At 37.3% G+C, this 23119-nt stretch overlaps 1 protein-coding gene across 38 annotated transcripts in view; it reads left to right on the forward strand.

Annotated features, from left to right (window-relative positions):
* The window catches only part of Huwe1 (HECT, UBA and WWE domain containing 1), a 134633-nt gene that overhangs the window by 6887 nt on the left and 104627 nt on the right, over positions 1 to 23119 (forward strand). The gene's annotated exons all lie outside the window — the stretch shown is intronic.

The following is a 23119-nucleotide window of genomic DNA, read 5'->3' on the forward strand; positions in this document are numbered from 1 at the left end:
TTTTTCTGTGGCCCTCTGATTTGATACCTGATTTTAGTTTTCCATATGAAATATAGGCCTTCTGGAAGAAAAAGTTTTTTTTAATGTGTATTTGTAATATCCTTAGGTTGTTTTGTTGTTTTTATGCTCTGTTATCCTAGATTCTCTGATTCAGAGCTTAGATATTAAGAACTGGTTGATGAATTATTTTGCTTGTGCAGTGTTAGCCATTCTGGGTCTGTACTATGGTCAAAACCAGAAAATGAGAGTTGAACACATATCCTTCAGCCTCCAGCCAGCCTTTAGCTCATACACAAATGTGGACAGAGCAACGGTTTTTGTTCCTATCTTTAAAATAGTAAGAACTGCAAGTTAAAGGAACAGAAAGTAGAAAAGTCATGAATGAAAAATTTTGAATTATTTAGATAAATACGATTATGAATCACTGGTCAGGTGTTCAGGTATTTCAGCTGTGTTCATCATTGGAGAAAATACGATTATGAATCACTGGTCAGGTGTTCAGGTATTTCAGCTGTGTTCATCATTGGAGAAATAAGTCCCTGTTTGAAAATTGATTAAATATTAAAGGAATTTTGGGGAGATTCCAGCAAGCTCATGCTTTCAACAGGGAAAAAAAAAACGAGCATGTTAGATATAGTGATTAAATATTAACACTTAAGTTCTTATAGTTTAAGCAAAACCACTTAGACCCAAATCCTATTTTATGAAACTAGGATGACTGGTACAGAATTGTGCACAGTAGACATTCCAATATTTGAATCACCCCCTTCTTAACACTGGAAGTTCACAATGGAAACAGTGTTGGCTTTTTAATTCTCCTTTTGTTGTGTGTTTTTAGCCACCAGTTCAAAGTATCATTGAAATGCCAACTTGGTTGCTTTGAAAATATTTGCCCTTCACATTCCACATTGCCTCTCATGGAATAAGATTAAGTTTCTAAGTCTGTTGTGTAGCTGTGACCATGTTGGACTGCTTTGCAGTGGATCACACGGCCAGACAGGTCACAGGTGCTTGTACTCTTAGGATTTTCTTGTATTTTTTTTTTGACCCCTTCAATGACTGGTTACCAAATGTTTATATATGTTAATGTCAGGGATAATTCAGCTCTTAAGATTCTCTGGAAGCTTCTTAGTTGATGTGTCATAGAGGTTGAGTCGGTAAAACTTGATGTACTTGTTGACCATCTTGGTTTTCTGGTTATAGAAATGCTTTTAATGAAGGAGTGGCACTCTGAGGAAAACAAGTTTGAGGTGTTAACCTAATAGTTTCCAACTTTGAGTTTCTTAAAAAAGTAGTTCAACGGTTGTCTTTTAAAAATCATAATGGTGACATGGAAAGTGATTTTACAGAATGTTGGAATTTGTGCTTTTATGAAGTACTATAAAATGCAAGTTGTATTATAAATCTGATTCAGCTGATTGAACTAGGTATATATTCATCTTAGAGACTTTGTTCACATAATCTTAAGAGTTGAAAGAAAGCAGTTTTACTTTTTTAATAGTGATAAGTAGGGCTGGACAGATGGCTCAGTGGCTAGGAAATGCCCTTCCAGAGATCCTGAGTTCAATTCCCAGCAATCACATGGTTGCTCACAACCATCTGTAATGGGTGTATCTTCTGATGTGTCTGAAGAAAGCAACAGAGTACTCAAAATAAATAAATCTTTTTTTTAAAAAGGGGGCGGGGTGGTGGTGTTGGAGATGTCTCAGTGGTTAAGAAAACTGATTGCTCTTCCAGAGGTCTTGAGTTCAATTCCTATCAACCACATGGTTGCTATCAACCATCTGTAGTGGGATCTATGCCCTCTTCTGGAGTGTCTGAAGACAGTGGCAGTTTACTCACATACATGGAATAAATAAAATCTTTTTTTAAAAAATAGTGGTAAATAAAAGGAACTAAAAGTAAAAACTAGAGGGAGAACTTAAATTTTTTTTGTAATTTAAAATTAAAAAGATTAGGGCCTAGAGAGATAGCTTACCAGTTAAGACACAGGTTTGGTTTCTAGCACTCACATGGCAGCTCACAACCATATGAAATTGCAGCTCCAGGGGATCTCATACCTTCTACTGACCTCTTAGTGCACCAGATACACACATAGTGCACATATACATGCATGAAGTCAAATAAAATATTCATGCAAATAAATAATTTTTAAAAACCTAGAAGGTTGCTAAGTGCAGATGGACTACAATGAATCACCTTAAGCAACTCAGGTTTTAAGTTCTTAAAATTAAGCATATTGTATTTGGTAGGTGCTTACATTTTGGAACAGTTTTTAGAGAAAGTTTTTCTATGGTTGTTATTTGCTAAATTTATTTATTTGCCTATTTTTTAATTGAAGTATATACTAGTCTTTGCTAGTGTTTTTCCATACACTTCTCTTTTCCTCACCCCAAGTTGGTTTTATATGTTTGTGCACAGATATTGGTGATTTAGCTTTAGCTTTGAGTAGCTGAAACTACAGGTATTTGCCACTGCAGGAAGCTCTCCTTTCACTGTTACAGCATTCTAGGAATTGAGTTTTTATTGGTGGAAAGACTTCTTTCTATACAATGATAAAGAGTATTCCCTCAGTTCAAGTTCTGATCCAATTTCTTTGTTTGTTTTTGTTTTTCGAGACAGGGTTTCTCTGTACAGCCCTGGCTGTCCTGGGACGCACTTTGTAGACCAGGCTGGCCTCAGAAATCTACCTGCCTCTGCCTCCCAAGTGCTGGGATTAAAGGCGTGCACCACCGCTGCCCTGCTCTGATCCAATTTCTTATCTGCTGTGTCATCTCGTACAAATTGACCTCTTTATGCTATAGTGAAGTTGTTCCTTTATAAAGTAATGATTGAGGCCCTTTGGGATTGCAAACTTTATATGCCCCAGTACAAGGGAATGCCAGGGCCAAGAAGCGGGAGGTGGGGGGGACAGGGGGAGAGGGGGTGGGTATAGGGAACTTTCAGGATAGCATTTGAAATGTATATAAAGAAAATATCTAATTAAAAAAATTAAAATCTGGAGTGTAAAATAATGATTGTTACCTATCATCACATAGGATTTTGGATAAGTTGAACTAAGTACATGAATCATTAATAGTAAATAGTGGCTTTAAAACTTTAGGGAACATCAGATCACCTAGAAGGTTTATTAAACCAGATTGCTGTATCACTAATTTTTGATTCCATAATTTGATGGGGAATAGATTTTGCATTTGTGGGTTTCCAGGTGATAGTGGTGCTATCATATAATTGTAGTTGGTGCAGAATTTTATCTACTTCTGTTTCTGGACTGATTTCTCAGAGAGTGAAACACTTTACTCTTTAGTCTTATTTACTGTCACCTTCAGCTAAAGTAAATACATTCTTTGAGAATTTTACATGTGTATACAATGCATTTTGGTCATTAACTAACCACCCAGTTCCTGTCCCAGTTTCATGTTTAAAAAGTGATTATTGTTCTTAATGTGCATAATGTGGATCATGTGTAACTTACCAATGTCCACTTTTCCCAAAGAAAAATGACTTTCCCTCTACAATGGCCGTTGGCTGCCAGTGGCTCCTCAAACTAGGGTGTAGGTCTTGCGTGTCCTTCCCCTATCCATGCTAGAATTTTGATTAGCTTGATCTTATACAGACAGGTAATCACAGCTACTGTGAGTTTACAAGTGCAATGGAAATATCGTATCCAGAAGACATTATTTTAAGGCATTTTCCCCTGTCCTCTGGCATTAATGTTCTTTCTGCCTCTTCCTATTTCCTGAGCCTTGCAGGTTTTTTTTTCCAATTTCCTTTAATAGGGTTCAAACCTCTTCTAGCCCACCACCCACCAGAGGTAGTAGAAGAGAAAAGTTATTACAACATGGGGGAATTGGATCTCTTTAGAAGTAGTTGTTTGGGGGTGAGTCCAATCTTTGTTGTCTGGATACCAGCCGTTCAGTCCAGTAGGGAAGACCAAATATAAATCAGCAGCTGCGGTCTAGTCTACTTGGCAGTCTCCATACAGGAACCAGCAAGGGGAGTTCAATCCAGAAGAAAGCACAAAGCTTGGCAACAGGAAGGTCTCTGCAAAAGCACCAAGAAGCTGCAGGAAACCTCCTCGTGGGAAGTTCTTTGCGGGGAAGGCGGTGGCTGCTGCTGCTGCTGCTGCTGCTGCTGCTGCTGCTGCTGCTGCTGCTGCTGCTGCTGCTGCTTCTTCTTCTTCTTCGTTTTTTGAGACAGGGTTTCTCTGTATATCCCTGGCTGTCCTGGCACTCACTTTGTAAAGGCATGCGCCACCACCGCCCGGAGAAGTTCTTTGGAGAGCTTCTTTTTGGTATGGAGTTCAACAATACAATGTAAAGCAGAGCAAAGCAAGCCAATGCTTGAGCTCCTACTGTTGGCTCCTATTTATATTCTTTCTGAACATCATGTGTCCTTTCATGCATTTGCTATAGCAATACATCCTTTAATCTCTGTTTTCTTTAGCAAAACATCCTTTCACCTGTGTTCCCCAGCAAACCATAACTGACTTTCCAAAGAAGCCAGAAGTTTCCACTTCATGGTTAATATAGATTTCCCATTTTAGGCCTGAGCACTTAGTCACTTAGTCTTCCTGCATTAACTAGTCACTGCAAAAAAGAAGTTTCTCTAAGATTGAGAGCAGTTTATTTAGTATTGCCTTCAGCTAAAAGCAGTTTTGAAATCCTTACTTTCTTGCACAATGGCAACTGGGTCCAGAGGTGTGATAAATTCAGGTTCGTTCCCTTTGGTAAACATAGGGTATATGTTCATTCATGACATCGTGTTTTAATGATGTGAATCTTTTTAATTCATTAAATCATTGAGGACAGTGAATTGATGTTTCAATAACAACATTTTGCTTTTTCCTAATATTTTATTTCCCCTTATTTCTTATTTGGTTACTCAAATACATAGTTGATGTAGAACAGACAGAATGAACACTCAGTTTTTGTACCCTAAAAATAAAATGGTATGTGCATGTGTTTTGTATGTGTGTGCATGTGTAAGCTAGCCATAGACTAGCATTAGGTATCATCATTCCTTTGCTGTCCACCCACATTTACTTATTGTAAGTTTTGAAATAGGATCTTCTATGCCTTCTCAATGCTGAGATTATATGAACACCCAGTTGGTTTGGTTTTGTTTTAAATGTGGGTTCTGAAACTTGGGTCCTTGTACTTGCAAGTAAGCATATTACTGATTATCTTCTTAGTTCCTTCTCTTTTTAGGTCTGGCCTGGAATTCACTATGTAGCCCAGCTTGGCTTTAAGCTCACAGTTTTATCCTCCTGCTTTTGTTTTCTGAGTGCTGGGATTAAGGTATGATCTACACTCAGCTTTTTTCTTTCTAAACATAGCTTTATTTTAAAAAAATGCCTAATGCCTTTATGCAGTGTACATGTGCTTTAGTGTATGCAATGTACATGTGCCCATGGAGGCCAGAAAAGGGTATTGGATCCTTTGGAGCTGTAGTTACAGACCACTGTGGTTCTTGTAACCAAACTCCAGTTCTTGAAGAGCAGGTTGCTCTCTTAATAATTGAGCTGTCTCTAGCCTCTAAATACAGCCTTTGATATGATGTTTTGGTTCCCTGCTAGATTCAGAAGGTTATGTAAATGTGTATACCTAGGTACTCATGGATATAAACATTCTGAGGCTAATGTTTTAAATTCAAAGTGTCCATTCTTCTAACTAGGAAAATTCTATAATATAAAGTTGCGTTTTGATTTTTCTTGGTATAAACCCTAGTAGTCTTGGGTAGTTTCCTTACTATTAGTATGTCAGGTTATTTTAGGATTATTATAGATTTCTTCCCTAGAGCTGGAATCAACTAATGTGATAAGACAAAATGTGAGATTGAAGGAAATTTTCTCTTTGCCATGGTAAGAGCTTTGTACCCAGTCTCTATTTTCCTTTTCCACTTCACCTTCCCAGGTTGTTTCATTATTGGTCCTACATTTTTTTCCTTTAGTAAAAAAATTTTTGCTAGAATTTAAGGGGAAAGGTTTGTAAAATCTTGATAAAAGTAGAAGGCATAGAGTGCAGGCAGTTCTAGATTTGGGACTTTCCAAATTACAGTTTGGCTCAGTCAACTTCTTGTTTCGTCTTTGGAAATACCTTCATTTGTTATTGGAATCAGTTTTGTGGTTTTAATGTACTGCATTGTTTGCCATGATCTTCCCCTTTTACATGGTTCTTTACTGTTAATTGTCTTTCTATTCAATGTTCTGCCACAACCTTATTAATCTGTGGTGAGAGTCCTTGCAACAGTTACCAGTTTCATCACCATGTTAGAAAAGAGTTATTCAATATTAACTTCTTTAAAACCATTTATTTTATGTAGTATCTAAATTACCATGTATGGTTCTGTAAGTGGAAACTGTTCTTGTTTTTGTTTCTTGACTATTTGGTACTGGCTGGCCTTGAGCATGTGATTCTCCTGCCTCATCCTTCAGAATGCTAAGATTCCAGGTGTGCATTAGCACACCTAGCTCTGTTCATTTTTAAGTAATTTAAGGTTTTCGTTTTCATTCTTGTATCTTGCCTCTCTTCCTTTAGTTGAATAGACATAGGTTTTCTAATTCTCGTGTGCTTCCTCAGCCTCTAAGACTGTTATGTTGAGAAACCCTGCAATTGTCTTCTATGAGTACAGGGTAATAATAACAAGTGTTTGGGCCAAGGTGAGAGTTCACAGTGATACATTCAATTGCTATTACTGTGCTAGTTTAGTCTTTGGATAAACCTGTATCTGGTCTTGAGGCCTGTGTCCTGTCTTTTTTAGCTGCCTGCTTCCAACTTTTTCCCTCTTTCCTTCTGCTGGCCCTAAAATGCATGTACATAATAGTGAGAAACAGTATGCAAATTAATATTTGAATGGGTCTAGGCTATTTTACTAAATTTATATTACTTATAAGATGCTTATCAAAATCCTACACTTACATGTTTGTGTATGTACAGGTATATATAAAACTTAAAATGTACTTTATAGGTTGCACTGAGCCTTTAATATCATGATATGTAATAAAATTATGTAATAAAAAATTAATAATATTTTAAGGTACTGCAATTATAGAGTACTCTGTAAAGATGAGGCCATTATAGTTTATGTAATGGCTATGTCACTTAGGGCAAATTGAGTTAGTTTCCTCACCCTTTAAATGAGGGCAATAATATTTATGCAACACCTTTTTTCTAAGGATGTACTCATTGGTGCCACATAGTGGAGATACAAAAGATGAGCAATCCGGTGCTGGTAAGATGGTTCAACAGTTTAAAGGCAACTGTTAGCAAGTTTGATTTCTATCTTAGGAATCCACATAGTGGAAGGAGAGAACTAACGTCTGGCATTTGTTCTCTGACATTCATATATGCACCGTGGCATACTCACCCACATTCCTATGTAGACCATACAAAATGTAGTTTACAAAGATAAGCAACAGAAATGGAACTTGCCGGGAGATTTATAAATCACACTGAAATGCTAGTATGAACAGTGGGAGGAATGAGCAAAATGTTACAGCAGTTTATAGGGAAGGTGGAGGGATGGACTGAGACGAGGGAGGGAAATCTGCAGTTGAATGTAATATATGAGAGAAAAATACAATGAATAAAAAAAATTTAAAATAATCCCATTACTATGAAAAAAAGTAAAGACTAGCTTCATGGGCAGCATAGATCTGTCTACCTTTAGAAGACAAATTATAGTCATGTGCTGTCTAACAATATAGTTTCTGCTTGTGGTTTGTTTTGAGAAGATACCTTATGTAGCCCAGAAACTCCCTGTATAGTTGTCAGGAATGTATTCTGTAGTGGAAGGTGACATTAAGATTTCTGTAATTGAAACATTCATTGTGCAAGACTAGTTTATTGTTGCTGGTGGTAGAGATCAGTAATGAATTACAGATACAGAAATTTATATTGCCTATTGATGGTGAAAGATTGTATTAATGACATTTGTAGACATTTATTTTAGGATGTTTCCACAATAATGAAGTTTCCCTAATAGTGCATTTCTTATATTTCTGTTAAGGGATTCATTCACCAGCAGCTTTTAAATAGTAAAATCTTCTTTATATTCCACCAGAAAAGTTGGAACAGAGAACTTATTATACATATCAGACTCATTTTGTGGGCCCAGATTTAAGGGTAATAACTGGCTATAGTTATTATATAGTCATGTATAGTATATAGTATAGTGGTGGAGTTAGGCACCAAGTTAGGCACAAGTTAAACAGCCCAGTACTGTGCCACTATGCTGTAGGTTTCCTTTAAGCAACTTGCTTTTATTTCTAAATGTGTTACCAGGTGTCATCTATGAAAGTACAGAAGTTTCCTCACTGGGGGAAATTTGACAAAAAAAAAAAAAAAAAAAACTTAAGTAAAAGGCAGGACTCCAAAGAAAGCCCCCCACCTATAAACACACCTTTGACCTACATTCCAGTATGAGTCCAATTTGTAGCCTTTTAAAAACATTTCTATTCTTTGAGAATTTCATACAGTGTATTTTGAACATTTCCACTGTCATCCTCTTATGGGTTAGCCTAATTTGGCAGGTTTTTAAGGGTGTTTTTGTTGTTGGTTTGTTTTTAGAAGGAATTTTTGTTTTGATAGTCTCATTTTAGCCCAGGCTGACCTGGCACTATGTAGCTGAGGCTAGCCTCAAACCTGTGCCAATCCTGCTGCCTTAAAGTCCCTAATGTTTGAATTTCAAATAAGAGCCATTATAGTTAACTCTTTTAAAGACTTTTTAAAATTTATTTTATGTATATGAGTGTACTGTCACTATCCTCAGACACATCCGAAGAGGGCATCAGATCCCATTACAGATGTTGCTGGGAATTGAACTCAGGACCTCTGGAAGAGCAGCCAGTGCCCTTAACCACTGAGCCATCTCTCCAGATCCCACAGCTAACTCTTGTCTCTGTTTTCACACATATGTGTGGACACTGTATGTCAATAAGTGGGAATGAATGTCGATCCATAAAACTTAAGTGTTTTCTGAACTGGGAATGTAGTTCATTAGTGGAGCACTTCTTTTGCCCCAAGTCCTGGATTTGGTGTGAGCACTGAAAAAGAAAATGTTTTCAAAGCCCATTTATTTCTCAACTTTTAAATTGTGAAGTGGTATATTTGCTATTTAGAAAAAAATGCATATATCAGATGAACTTTGTTTTTACAGGCTTTTTTGACCATTTGCTTTTCTTTTGTTCATTTGACCATTTGGATATTAATCTTTATCAGATAAATAGCAGGCAAAGAGTTTTCTTCCATTCTTTTAGTGTTTTATTCTAAGTTCTGTTTGCTGTGTAGAAACTTATGATTTCCCATTTGTCAATTCTTATTACATCCAGAGTTTTGGTTGACTAGTAATGTACTATAATCATACTCAGTTGTTGATTCCTACCTAGTTGACCCTGAATCAGAGGGTAGTATCAACTGAAAATTTTGGTTTTGCATTTTTGTGTATGTAAGTAAAAGCATGCATTTTAAATATGTGGATGTTTTGTCTGCAAGTGTATTTGTGACTTGTTTGTGCCTGGTGTCTGTGGAGACCAGAAAAGACATTGGATAATCTGGTTCTGAGCTCTAATGTAGATGCTGAAAATGCTCTAACAGTCATCCTGAGTTCAGTTCCCAGCAACCATATGGTGGCCCACAACCATCTGTAATGGGATCTGATGCCCTCTTCTGCTGTGTCTGAAAAGAGCTACAGTGTAGTCATATACATAAAATAAATAAATAAATCTTAAAAAAAAAAAAAAACCAGATATGGTACAGACCCAATCATTCAGAACTTCTGAGGGAAGTGTCAGGTAAATGGTATGTGGATTGAGGGTAAAATTTTACCTTGAGAGAGGTGTCATAGTGAGGAGGTAACATTTAAGCTCAACTTTTAGGGATATTCAGGAGTCAACTTTTCAAAAGTCTTGAGTGCTAGGGAATGTGAAACTTAACAAGACCAAAGCATGAGAAGAATACTATATAATGCCATTTTGCCATTAAGAGAGAGAGATGCAGGTCTTGGGTGCTGCTTTAGTACTTATAGTTAGTTTTAGGAATATTGCTTTGGTAATAATGTGATGATGGGATTAGAGATCTGGCAGGATAGAGCCTTAATTTAGCATACTTTTAATATATAGAGATGGTACAATGATAACCTATGTACCTGCCACCCAGCTACTAACAGTTAAAACAGCATGCGGATGTGGTTTTATTTATTTATACCCTACTCCCTCTTTCAGTTATTTTGAAACAGGTTTCTAAGTCATTCATGGATTGGCACAGCTCTCACGGCTGATCTGTGTAGCCAAATCTGTTTATACAGCTTAAAAAAATGTATGACAGTCTCCACCCCAGAACCGAGTTTGGTATTTGTGTAACTAGGTATTTTCAGTTTCTAAAAAGAGTTTCAGGGGAACTGAGTGACTTGATTTCTGCCAGATTAAAATACTTTCCTGAACTCATTGATTTATCTGTAATGAAATTTGCTTGTTAGGTATGGACTGGATTTTTTCCCAATTTTTTTATTAGGTATTTTCTTCATTTACATTTCAAATGCTATCCCGAAAGTCCTCTATACCCTCCCCCCTGCTCCCCTACCCACCCACTCCCACTTGTTTTTTTGTAGACAAGTTTCTGAAATTTTATAAAGAATAGTAGTTTAAAGGACAATTTCTTAATTTTCTTTTGGAAGTGGACAATGGTGAAGAAAGCACTTATAATCTTAGAAACTGGATGTGATGAATCATCTTTTTGCCAGGCATTGGTGGCGCACGCCTTTAATCCCAACACTTGGGAGGCAGAGGCAGGATTTCTGAGTTCGAGGCCAGCCTGGTCTACAGAGTGAGTTCCAGGATAGCTAGGGCTATACAGAGAAACCCTGTCTGGAAAAACAAAACAGAAAAAAAAGAGTCTTTTTTTAAAGATTTGTTTTATTTATATGACTACACTGTAGGTGTTTCCAGACACACCAGAAGAGGGCATTAGATCCTTTACAGATGGTTGTAAGCCACCATGTGGTTGTTGGGAATTGAAATCAGGACCTCTGGAAAGAGCAGTCAGTGCTCCTAACCACTGAGCTATCTCTCCAGTCCGATAGGTAGTTTTGTTTGTTTGTTTGTTTGTTTGTTTTTGTAGAGAAACATACATGCTTTTTTTTCCCTTTTGGTTTTTTGAGACAGTCTTTCTCAGTTTAGCCCTGGATGTCATGGAACTTGCTCTATTGGTCAATCTGACCTCCAACCCATAGAGAACCACCTGTTCCTGCCTCCTAAGTGGTGGGATTAAAGGCGCCTGGGGGGAGCATACACATTTTATCTTGAGATTTTAGTATATTCAGATTTTGTATGAGACTTCCAAGCAATGTCTGCAAATGAGTTTCCAGATTTTGGGGGGGGGGTGAGTAAAGGCTGCTTGTTTTGTTATTTCATTTTACTGCCAGGTCATAGATTTAGCTGAGCAATCCTCCCATGCCATTTTATGTAGCTAAGGATAGGGATACTGGTGCCTGTAGTGAGGGGCGGTGGGAGTGGTTGGTAGTTTGAATTTGCATTCTTATCCCTGCCTATAGACATTTTTTGACCTTAGTAAATTGGTCACAGTCTTCATTTCTCAAGCTGTCATGAGGGTTAGATATTAATGTGTGATAGGTAAAGTCTTGGCTGTATATTAATTGGAACTTAGGTCAGATAGAGAAAGGCTTAAAAATTATGCTTAGTCCTCCTTCAGGCAATCAGTGATGTCTATAACTCTGTAATCAATAGTGAATAGGCTGGGGTTTTGTTGTGTTTTTGTTTGTTTAGTTTGGTCAGGAATTCTAAAAGTGATTTTTCTTTTAAATTTTTTGAGACTATGTCTACAAAATTTCTTCCTTCCCCTTTGTACCTCCAAACCTTTCAGATACCTTCCCTCTTCTTTAAATTCATACTCTTTTCCTTTTATTAAAAATTCTTTTACTTATTTTATGTATGAGTACTTTTGTCTTCAGACACACCAGAAGAGAGGGCATCTGATCCTGTTACAAATGGTTGTGAGCCACCATGTGGTTGCTAGGAATTGAACTCAGGACCTCTGAAAGAACAGTTGGTGCTCTTAACCACTGAGCCGTCTCTCCAGCCCCATACAGTCTCTTTTCATTAATTTTTTTTTGTTTGTTTGTTTTTGTTTTGGTTTGGTTTTTGGTTTTTCAAGACAGGGTTTCTCTGTAGCTCTGGCTGTCCTGGAACTCACTGTGTAGACCAGGCTGGCCTTGAACTCAGAAATCCGCCTTCCTCTGCCTCCCAAGTGCTGGGATCAAAGGCGTGCGCCACCACTGCCCAGCCATTCATTGTATTTTTTTTTTTTATTTCAAGGTGCATCTTATTGCTTTCTGACATGGTCAGTGCTGTTCCTACCTAAATTTTCTGGTTAGAGAAGGGCAAGAGGCAAAAAGTATTAAGTATATTCTTTTATGGGAATTTGAGTTTAGTGTTCTAGTTTTGTTTGTTTAAATGTTACCACAGTTTCAGTTGAAATTAATTAATTTTGTGTACTACTTTGCCTGTCTGTCTGTGTCTGTTTATGGAACCTTTCACATACCAATAGAAAATTCAGTACTATATGTCAAGGTTTGGACACACAAAACAACTAATCTAAGGCATTTGTAATACTGCTTTAAATTTGGCCCATGTTATTTGGCTCAGGAACCACTAATCTTCTGTAATGAAAATAATTACAAGCGATGAAGGTTTGTTATAAGTGAATGTATGACTTACAGAAAAATGGAAGGATTTGAAAAACATAAAGCATAAATAAAAGTATGTATTTTTTCTACCATCTAGAGGCAAGTTTTAATTTTTCGAGACAAGGTTAATTTAAACAGCCTTGGCTGTTCTGGAACTTTCTGTTGCAGATTGGCCTCAAACTCACAGAACTGCCTGCTTCTGCCCCCTGAATACTGGGCTTAAAGGCATACATGTACGTCACCACCACCTAGTTAGAGGCAAATTCTAATATTGTAAAAATTTTTTTATTCCTTGATAGTTTTATACAATGCCATTTTATCATATTCTTGTACTCCTTCCTGATCCACCCTCACCTTCCTCCCCACTCAACTTGAAATGTTTCTTTTAACACTCATTGAGTCTAATTTGTGTTACCCAGCTACTTTTGGGAGTGGGGCCTATCCTGGAGTGTTGTCAACCTCTACCCACCCACCATAAAAGAAACCTGACTCTCCTAGCAGCTATCAAATGCCAATAGCATCTCAGTTAGTTGGTAGAGTTTCATGTCTACCTCCTACTATTCATTTTGGTATTTTGTCTGATAGGAGCTTGCGCATGTCTTGTGCGTACTATCTTAATAACTGAATCCCTGTGTGCAACTGTTCTGTTCGGTGGGTTTTTTGATATTGTTTTGTTTGTTTTTCAATGTACTCACCCTGTGGTAGATATTTTCTCATTAATTGTCAAGGGAAGTGGAAATTTCCTAGTAAAGATTTAAGAGTTTAGGTAGAATATGATCCTAGTATTTGTGCTATTCAAAACTCATGGAAGTACTCATTATTATGTGAATATAATGAGAAGCTTAATTGTTTTGTACCCACAACTGTCACAGGTACTATGGGGACTCTTTCAGTTATGTTAGCTTTTTCAGTGAGTTTTGCTATGTCATGCAGACTGGCCTCCAAGTCAAGCCAAGATCCTTCTGTCTTGGTGCTGCATTTTCTTTCTTTAATTCTTTTCTTTTCTTTTTTTTTTTTTTTTTAAAGATCAGGTTTCTTTTTATGGCCTTGAACTCACAGAGATATGCCTGCATCTGCTTGCTAAGATTAAGGTCTATGCCACTATGCCAGTCTTGTCCTTGTGCTTCTTAAAATTTAATATAGAAACCATCTAAGGATCTTAACTAAAATACAGATTCTGGTTTTTCACTTACAAGTGGGTCCAGAAATTCATCAGTGCTGCTTATCCTTGGACCATGCTGAGTAGAAATGCTATCTACCCATGCACGCAAGTTCTATTGAGTCCTATTTGAGAACTACAGGTGTCCTCGGTGTCATATTCTCTCTCTGTGTGTGTGTGTGTGTGTGTGAGAGAGAGAGAGAGAACGAGAACGTGTGTACGTGTGTGTGTACGTGTGTGTGTGTGTGTGTGTGTGTGTACGTGTGTGTGTGTGTGTGTTTGTGTGTATGTCAGAGGACAACTTCCAGGAATCTGTTATCTTCCACTTAAGTAGTAGGCAATTCTTATTCTGTCTCTCACTGAACAGAACTGCTAGGATTATAAAAACAATACTGCACCTAGCTTTTTGTGGGTTCAGGGATATGAACTCAGGCTATCAGACTTCTGTAACAAGCACTTTTATTCACTGAGCCATCTCTCCAGCTCCTTACTCCATGTACTTTAGCTGTATACACTTGTTCTGGATGTAAACGAAATTTAAACTTCAAAGGTAAATTAAGGTTGGGAGAATGATGAAGTGGAAAAAATAGATGATTAAATAAAAGTATTTAAGTAGTAGCATTGGTGGTGGTTAATAATAATTCTTCTATTTTCTTTTTTTTTGGTTTTGGGGTTTTTTTGTTTGTTTGTTTGTTTGTTTGTTTTGTTCTTTGGTTTTTCGAGACAGGGTTTCTCTGTGTACCCCTGGCTGTCCTGGAACTTACTTTGTAGACCAGGCTGGCTTCGAACTCAGAAATCCGCCTGCCTCTGCCTCCCAAGTGCTGGATTTAAAGGCGTGCGCCACCACACCCCAATTCTTCCATTTTCTTAATAGTTCTATCTTCTCAAGCAAAATTTAAGAAGAACCACTTGAACAAGTTTGATACTTATAAGCAAAACATTTCCAGAATTTTGTTTTTAAAAACTATCTTCTTTTTGTTGGGAATTTCTATGTAATGGAGTTTTTATTTGTTTGGCCTCTAAGATAGAATCCATTCCCCAATCACTATTCTCTTTATTTGTGACACTGTATACTAGTTAAAATTTAGTCTCTCAAGATTCGCTAACCAAACAAGGTGCTGATTTTCCTGTGGGCCTTTTTTTCCTGGAAATAGGGACAAATTGGGCTGAAAGAATATTTGTGTATGAAGTAATAATACATCAAGTCTCTAACTGACATGTTTCAAAGTATATTCTTTAGAATGCTTGAATTGTTAGATACCAAATAAGCACTACTTGAAAACACTGTTGTGTGCCTTCCTTAAATAAAGTTGTTTTTAGAATCATTAAGTATGTCTGTCAGCCTGGCAGGGTACTTAAATGCTCATAACATTTATTTTAAATACAGGATATTGTTTGGCTTATGATGAACACTAAGTAAATATTCTCCTTCCTGTTATAATAGTAGGTTTGAACTGAGAACAGAACTTCAGAATTTTAATTGATATCTCAAGGACATACTATCTTTCATTTCTTTTTTTAACTGTTAGTATTTCTTGCACTTGAGTGATAGAAAACAGACTAGCTGTTCACTGGTTATAGGGAGCATTTATTTGTTTTGGCTCCTCATGTGTGTTGGTGAGCAGCATATATCAGATGCTCATACTTGGAATTTGGGACCTGAGATGATTTACAGGTCTTTCTGCTTCGACCAGCATCTAAAGTCTGGTATTGGCAGCAGAAGCACCCCAACTAAACTGCTTTTGTGTCCCTCCCTTGGATATGGTTACCTGGCTTCCCTTAAATTCTACCATTTTCCGAATGTAGATGTAGGCTCCTTCCAGTTCTCTGAGCTACTAGATACTCTTTCAATAAATTGCTTTCCCGCATTACCTGGCTTTTATGTTGTCCTTGACACTTGAATAATATAGTATCTATAGTCAAAACAGTTTTAATTAGAGCCAGATGCTTATTTCTGGGAATATTTTACCAGTGATCTCATCTACAGTTTTTGGTAAATAACAGCAAAGTGGTCATATATTTATTTTATTTAGTGGGTAAGGTACTTGGTACTTTGTTCTTTGGAAGATTTTTTTAAGTGGTTAATTCACATAGAAATTGAACAGTATTGGCATGTATCTTTAGTTTCAGCACTTGGGTGGTATGTGGATCTGAGTTCCAGGATAGTTAGGGCCATGTAGAAAAACATTTGTCTCAAAGAATTTGTATGTCCCCACTGTAAATGATTCCACATTATCAGCATTCCTTTACTAGAATGGCATATTTGTTACAGTTAATGAATCATCCAAAGATTATCTATAGTTTACATTTGAATTTACCCTTGGCATTAGGAATTTGGGGGGTCTTGACTATATTTAAAATAGCATGTATTTAACCTATCGTATGGAATGACTTCACTGTATTAAAAAATCTTATGTACTCTATTAACTAACTCCTGGCAATCAGTAGTCTCAATATTTTCCCAGAATACCATATAATTAGAGTAGTCTGTTTTGTTTGGTTTGTTTTAAAATCAGGTTGACATTTCGATTGTTCATTTTCTCTGGAGATCCATCTGCTTCTGTACTGAGATTAAAGGCTCTATATCTGGCCTTTCAGATTGACTTCTTTTGTTCAGTAACCAGAGATTTTTCCACATCTATTTCTTGATAGCTCATTTAGTACTAAATATTCCTTTGTCTGATATACACCAAAGTTTGACAGTTACAATGCAAATAATATCTTATATTTTATGAATATGCTTAGTTCTCTAAAGCCATTTTAGCCATCTTCCAGGCAATCTAAGGGACTTCTTATTCTACATCCTTGCTAACATTCTGATGTCAGTGTTCTGGGTTTGGTTATTGTAATAGGCATAGTGAAATCTCAGTGCTGATTATCACAGTCTCTTGTTGTGTAGCATCTTTTCATTAGTTAATTTTCTATCTGTATATCCTCTCTGGTAAGGTATCCATTAAAATTTTTATTGGTTTATTTTTGTTGACTTTCTCTATTCTTTGTGTTTTTTGGTTTTTTTGGAGACAGGGTTTCTCTTGTGTAGCCCTGGCTGTCCTGGAACTCACTCTGTAGACCAGGCTGGCCTCGAACTCAGAAATCTGCCTGTCTCTACCTCCCAAGTGCTGGGATTAAAGGTGTGCGCCACCAACGCCTGGCTTTCTTTGTGTATTTTTATATTTTTAATAATTGTTTTCTATGTCTTTACTCTGTCTTTTGCTACTTTGGATTAAACCAAGCACTTCATCGTGAGCCATGTCCTAGTTACCTTGATGCCTTTTTTAGCAAATATTTTCTCCATGCTAGCTAGCTTTTTTTTTATTCATTTAAAAGAGAATGCATTAATATTTTTTTCTTGGATGGATACCCTTGTTTATAATTTGAAACATCGTCACCAAAACCTGTATCATCTAACTCTTTTTGGAGATGTATTATTTTACATTTTGTAGATAGGTCTATGATCCATTTTGAATTGCCTTTTCTGAAAAATGTGGAATTTTATTGTTTTGTCGTTTTTATGATGCATGTGGGTGCACAGCTATTCCAGTACCTTTTAAAAAAAATCTCTCATGCATATATTGACTTTGATTCTTTGTCAGAGTTGACCAATTTATATGGGGCTATTTTAGGGCTTCATTTTCTGTTCCATTGATTTGTTCTTCCCCCCACCCCCATTGGCTAGTACCGCATTAATGATCTGTAGTTTTCCTCCTAGATCTGAACATATTTAAGTATTCTTAAGCTGCTTATATAAATGGTATTCATTTCAAATCCAGTTGTTCATGGTAGCATATGTAAGAGTAATTGATACATTAACCTTGTATTCTGGAGGTTTCAGGAGGGAGTTTTTCTTTGTGGCTATTGGGTGTATTTTTTGGATTTTCTACATAGATGAAATGATAAGACACATTCCAATCTATGTGTCTTTTACTTACCTTTATTTTGGACCTCCCATAAACAAGTATTTTAAAAATACTTAAAAATAAATTAATAGAAAAAAGTGAGAGATCTCAATCTTTTGAAGCACATCAAGGTTTCAAAAATCTGCCAATCCAAAAACCAATAAATGGCAAGGAATAAAGATTAGGGAAGAGATTAATGGAATAAGCTGAAAGAACAATACACAAAAATCCTATCCTTCACCTTGCACATTAATCAGCTAGAAATTGATCAAAGACTTTAATCCTCCAAACTCAGTCAGAAACATAGGGAATACCCTTCTAGGCACTGGGGGTAAATAGCAAGTTTGGAACAGAATTTTAAGAGCAGAGTAACTGAACCAAGTATCAGCAAACTAAATATGTAATTACAGAGTTGCTACACAGCAAATAAAATTATAAAGAAAGCACATTGACAGCCCACAGAGTGGGAAAAAGTCTTTACAAGGTATACTTCAGATAAAAGGTTTATATTCAGATTTACTGAGAATTACGTAAACACTAAGCAAATACAACTTGCAGTCAACATCTGAATGATGAGATTGAGTACGCAGTTTTCAGAAGAAACACAATTTTGTAAGTAGATTTTTAAGCGATGTCTTTACCTTATTCTATGTGTACGACTGTTTGCTTGTATGTGTGTATGTGCACCATGCACACCCAGTGCCCTTGAAGGCCAGAAGTGAGCCAAGTCCCCCGGAGTTACAACTGTGAGCTGCCATGTGGGTGCTGGGAACTGAATCCAGGTCCTCTGCAAGAGCAGCCAGTGTTCTTAACCTCTGAGCCGTTTCTCCAGTGTTGAAACACAATTTTAAAGTATTCACATCCCAGCCATCAAGGAAATACAAATAAAACTACTTTGACATACCATTTCACTCAATGAGGATAGCTACCTATCCAGATGTTTGAGGGAAAGGAAATAGGGAAAGAAGAATGAAATAGGGTACTTCATTCCCAAGTACCAGAAGATAGAGTAAAAATACACAAAACAATTATCCAATTATTCATTGCTGGTTAGCGTGCAAATTAATACAACTAATATGGGAACCAGTGTGGGAGTGCTTCAAAAAATTAAAAAAACACTACCGGATGACCCATCGTTCCACTCTTGAACATATACTCATAACTCCATATCCTACCGTAGAGATATTTCCACTCCCATGTTTATTGCTGCTCTATTTATTATTCCAAGGAAATGGAATCAACTTATATGTCCATCATGATGGATTGATGGATAAATGGATAATGAAAATCTGGTACATATGTAAAATGGACTATTTAGTACAAAACCATAAGATTTGCTGGAAATGGTTGGACATTGAATGTTCTGTCTGACTGAGCTTGGGGGATTAAATTAAGGTCTTTGATCAATTTCTGACTGATTAATGTATAAAGAGAAAGATAGGAATCTAATTTTATTTGATTGTTTTTTTTTTTTTTAAATAAATCTTTGTTTTTTTTTTTTTAAGATTTATTTTATTGATTATATGTAAGTACACTGTAGCTGTCTTCAGACACTTCAGAAGAGGGAGTCAGATCTCATTACGGATGGTTGTGAGCCACCATGTGGTTGCTGGGATTTGAACTCCGGACCTTCGGAAGAGCAGTCGGGTGCTCTTACCCATTGAGCCATCTCACCAGCCCTGATTGTTTTTTTTAATGTATTGTTCTTTCAGTTTATTTTATTAATCTCTTCCCCAGTCTTCATTATTCCTTGCCATTTACTGGCTTTTGAATTGCAGTTTTTTAGAAAGCCTTAATGTGCTTTGTTAGATTATTTATTTGAGATTTCTCACTTTTTATTTTCCATTCATTTATTAATTCATTCACCTTACATCCTGATCATAGTCCCCTGTCCCCATTTCCCCTCTCATAGTCCTGCCTCACACATACCTCATTCCCCTTCACCTCTGAGAAGGGGGAGGTCCCCCTCTGGGTACTAACCCACCCTGGCACCTCAAGTCACTGCAGGACTAGGTGCATCCTCTTCGACTGAGGCCAGATAAGACAGGGGAATAGGATCCCCAAGCAGGCAGCAGGCAGGGTTACCCACATCAAGTGTTGGGGGACCCTATGAAGACTAAGCTATACATCTGCTAAATATGGGGGGGGGACTTAGGTCCAGCCTTTGTATGCTTTTTGTTTGGTGGTTCAGTCTCTGGGAGCCCCCAAGGGCCCAAGTTAGTTGACTCTGTTGGTCTTCCTATGGAATTTCTATCCCTTCTGGGTCCTTTAGCCCTTCCCACAACTCTTCTACAAGACTCCCCTAGTTTCATCCAGTGTTTGGCTCTGGGTCTGCATCTTTTTCTGTTAGCTAGGTGGAGCCTCTCAGAAGACAGTTATGATAGGCTCCTGTCTGCAAGCATAACAGAGTATTAATAGTGACAGGGATTGTTGCTTGCCCGTGGCATGAGTCTCAAGTTGACCCAGTCATTGGCTGGCCATTCCCTGCATTACTTGTAGGCAGGATAAATTTTGGGTTGAAAGTTTTGTGGGTGGTTTAGTGACTCTATTGCTCCACTGAGAGTCTTGCCTGGCTACAGGAGGTGGCCACTTCAGGCTCCATATTCCCCACTGCTCTCCTTCACTGGATCTCCCTCCACCCCCACATCTCTCACTTTCTAATATGAGTACTATAAATTTTCCTCTTAGGACTGCCTAGGTTGTGTCTCAGAAGGGAGGTTCTAGTAGGTTGTTCTCATTTTGTTGGTGTCTAGGAATTTTAAATTTCCCTTTGAATTTCCTGGATAGCACACTGTTACTTCAAAATGTATCACTTAGTCCCCAAATATTTTTGTAGTTTCTCTTGTAGAATTCTTTCTGCTTTTATTCTTTTATGCTCTGATAGGACACAAGGAATTAGTGTGGTTTCTTTTTATTTTGTATTTGTTGGGACTTTTTGTTCTATGATACCAATTTTGGAGGTTCCATGTACTGCTGAGAAAAATGCATATTCTCTGTTAGGTAGAATATTTTTAATGTATCTGTTAAGTTGATTCCATCTGAAGTTCCTTTGCCCATTTTCATTTCAGAACACCTATAGAAATGAGTGGTATATTGAAGTTTCTCACTATTATTGTACTTGGACCTATGTGTTTTTTATGCCTTTTGCTGTTTCTTTTATGAAATTCGAGGCTCCAATTATAAATGGTTGATTCTTTTCCCAGCCTACTTAATTCACCCATTTTTTCATAGATTGTGCACTTTCGTGTACAATCTTATAAAGGAGTCTATCGTCCACCTTATATAATATTTCTTTTTTTTTTAATTAGGTATTTTCCTCGTTTACATTTTCAATGCTATCCCAAAGGTCCCCCATACCCACCCCCCCAATCCCCTACCCACCCACTCCCCCTTTTTGGCCCTGGTGTTCCCCTGTACTGGGGCATATAAAGTTTGCAAGTCCAATGGGCCTCTCTTTGCAGTGATGGCCGACTAGGCCATCTTTTGATACATATGCAGCTAAAGACAAGAGCTCCCGGGTACTGGTTAGTTCATATTGTTGTTCCACCTATAGGGTATAATATTTCATTAGGAATTTTTCAAAGTGCTAGCTTGGTTGTTATTGATTGCCATAATTTGTGTTTGTCTTGAACTATCCTTATTTCTTCATCATTTTGAAAGATAAACTTTGCTAGCTAACATTCTTGGCTCCCAGTTACTTCAGAGTTTGATAAGACATTACTTCCTTTGTGTTGGTTTCTGTTTGATGATGAAAAGTCTGGGCTATGTCTGATATTTCTTTGGCCTTTGTACGTAAGTTGATATTTTCCTCATGTTACTTCTAGTATATTTATTTACTTTGTATTTTTGACATCCTGACTAATGTATCATGGAGTTTCTTCTCTGGTCATGTCTATGTGGAGTTCTTTCTATATGTCTTTATGTGTGTAGTTTTATCTACTTGTACTATAATGCCAATAAATAGCCTGTGTTTCTACTGATTTTATCTGTTCCTTCTTTCTACACCATGAATTCTTACATTTCACCTCTTGATTGTATCCCAGAATTTTTAGAAATACCATTCATACTCATTCTCGTGTGTGTGTGTGTGTGTGTGTGTGTGTGTGTGTGTGTGTCAGAGACAGATAGACAGGCAGACAGACACACACACACCAACCGACTGACCACTGGAACCTCAGTCAAAACCTGGATCATTGCCCTTTAAGACCACTGGAGTCAAAGCTTTAGTCTCTCAGGGATCCTTGGGTGCCACTGGGGCTGGAGACCTATCTAATCATAGTCTTCTTAGTCCCTTTGGAGTCAGAGGCCTGAACTTGTGGTTATTCCTAAGCATGGCTCCTGTTGTGCCCCTGGGGATTCCCAGTTAATAGACCCCTGGGGCACCCAGCCTCTGGGCTAGCCCAGGATACCAGATAAGCACTCCACTAACAGGAAGCCAAGGGGAGGTAGGTCACTTGGTGGAGTTTCCAAAGCAGTCTGCTACAAGAAAATGGAGTAGAGTCCTGGGCCAGAGGCTAACAGGATACCAAGTTGAAGTACAGCCTCAAGGTGACTGGAGAGGCAAGCAGGCTTGAGAGTTCTTTATATATTCTAAGTACTATACATGATTTGTAATTATTTTCTCCCAATAGGATTTTATATACCTTTTGTTTAATTCTGGGACATTTTGAGTTAATTTTTAAAAATTAATTATCTGAATATATACATGTGTGTTACTGTGTATGTGAGTGCAGGTTCTTGTGGAGTCCAAAAGAGAACTTGGATCCCTTTTGGCTGGAGTTATATGTGGTTATGAGCTATATGAAGTGGGTGCTTGGAATCGAACTTGGGTCTTCTGCAAGAGCAGCACAATTTGCTGATCTATCTCTCTAGTTCTTTGAATTAATTTATATGAGCTGTGACACTTGGGCCATAGATTATCACTTTGTATATGGATTTATTCTTGTTCTGACAACTTTTATTGACAATGCTTCCTTGATGTCACTTGGGTGTATTTGTATATTGGGGTTTTTAATCTATCTTAATGATATACATGTCTCTCAGTCAGTACTACTCTGTGTGTGTGTGTGTGTGTGTGTGTGTGTGTGTATACATGTATAGTGTCTTAATGTATAAAATGGTATAGAGTGGTAGTAATAGTATTTGCTAGGGGTTTGGAAAATACTGTCCAAAGAATACAAGATTTCAGTTTAGGAGGAATGAATTCTAGGAACATTATACACCATGATGACAATAGTTAATGGACATATGAAAATTGTTGAGAGTCGACTTTTAGGTGTTTTTCTCCATACCCCCAAAATTTATATGAGGCAGTACCTCATTAACTATTTTAGCAATTCTACAATTTGTGCATAGTTCAAAA

This window comes from Mus musculus, chromosome X, assembly GCF_000001635.26.
Source record: "Mus musculus strain C57BL/6J chromosome X, GRCm38.p6 C57BL/6J".
Taxonomy (NCBI): Eukaryota; Metazoa; Chordata; class Mammalia; order Rodentia; family Muridae; genus Mus; species Mus musculus.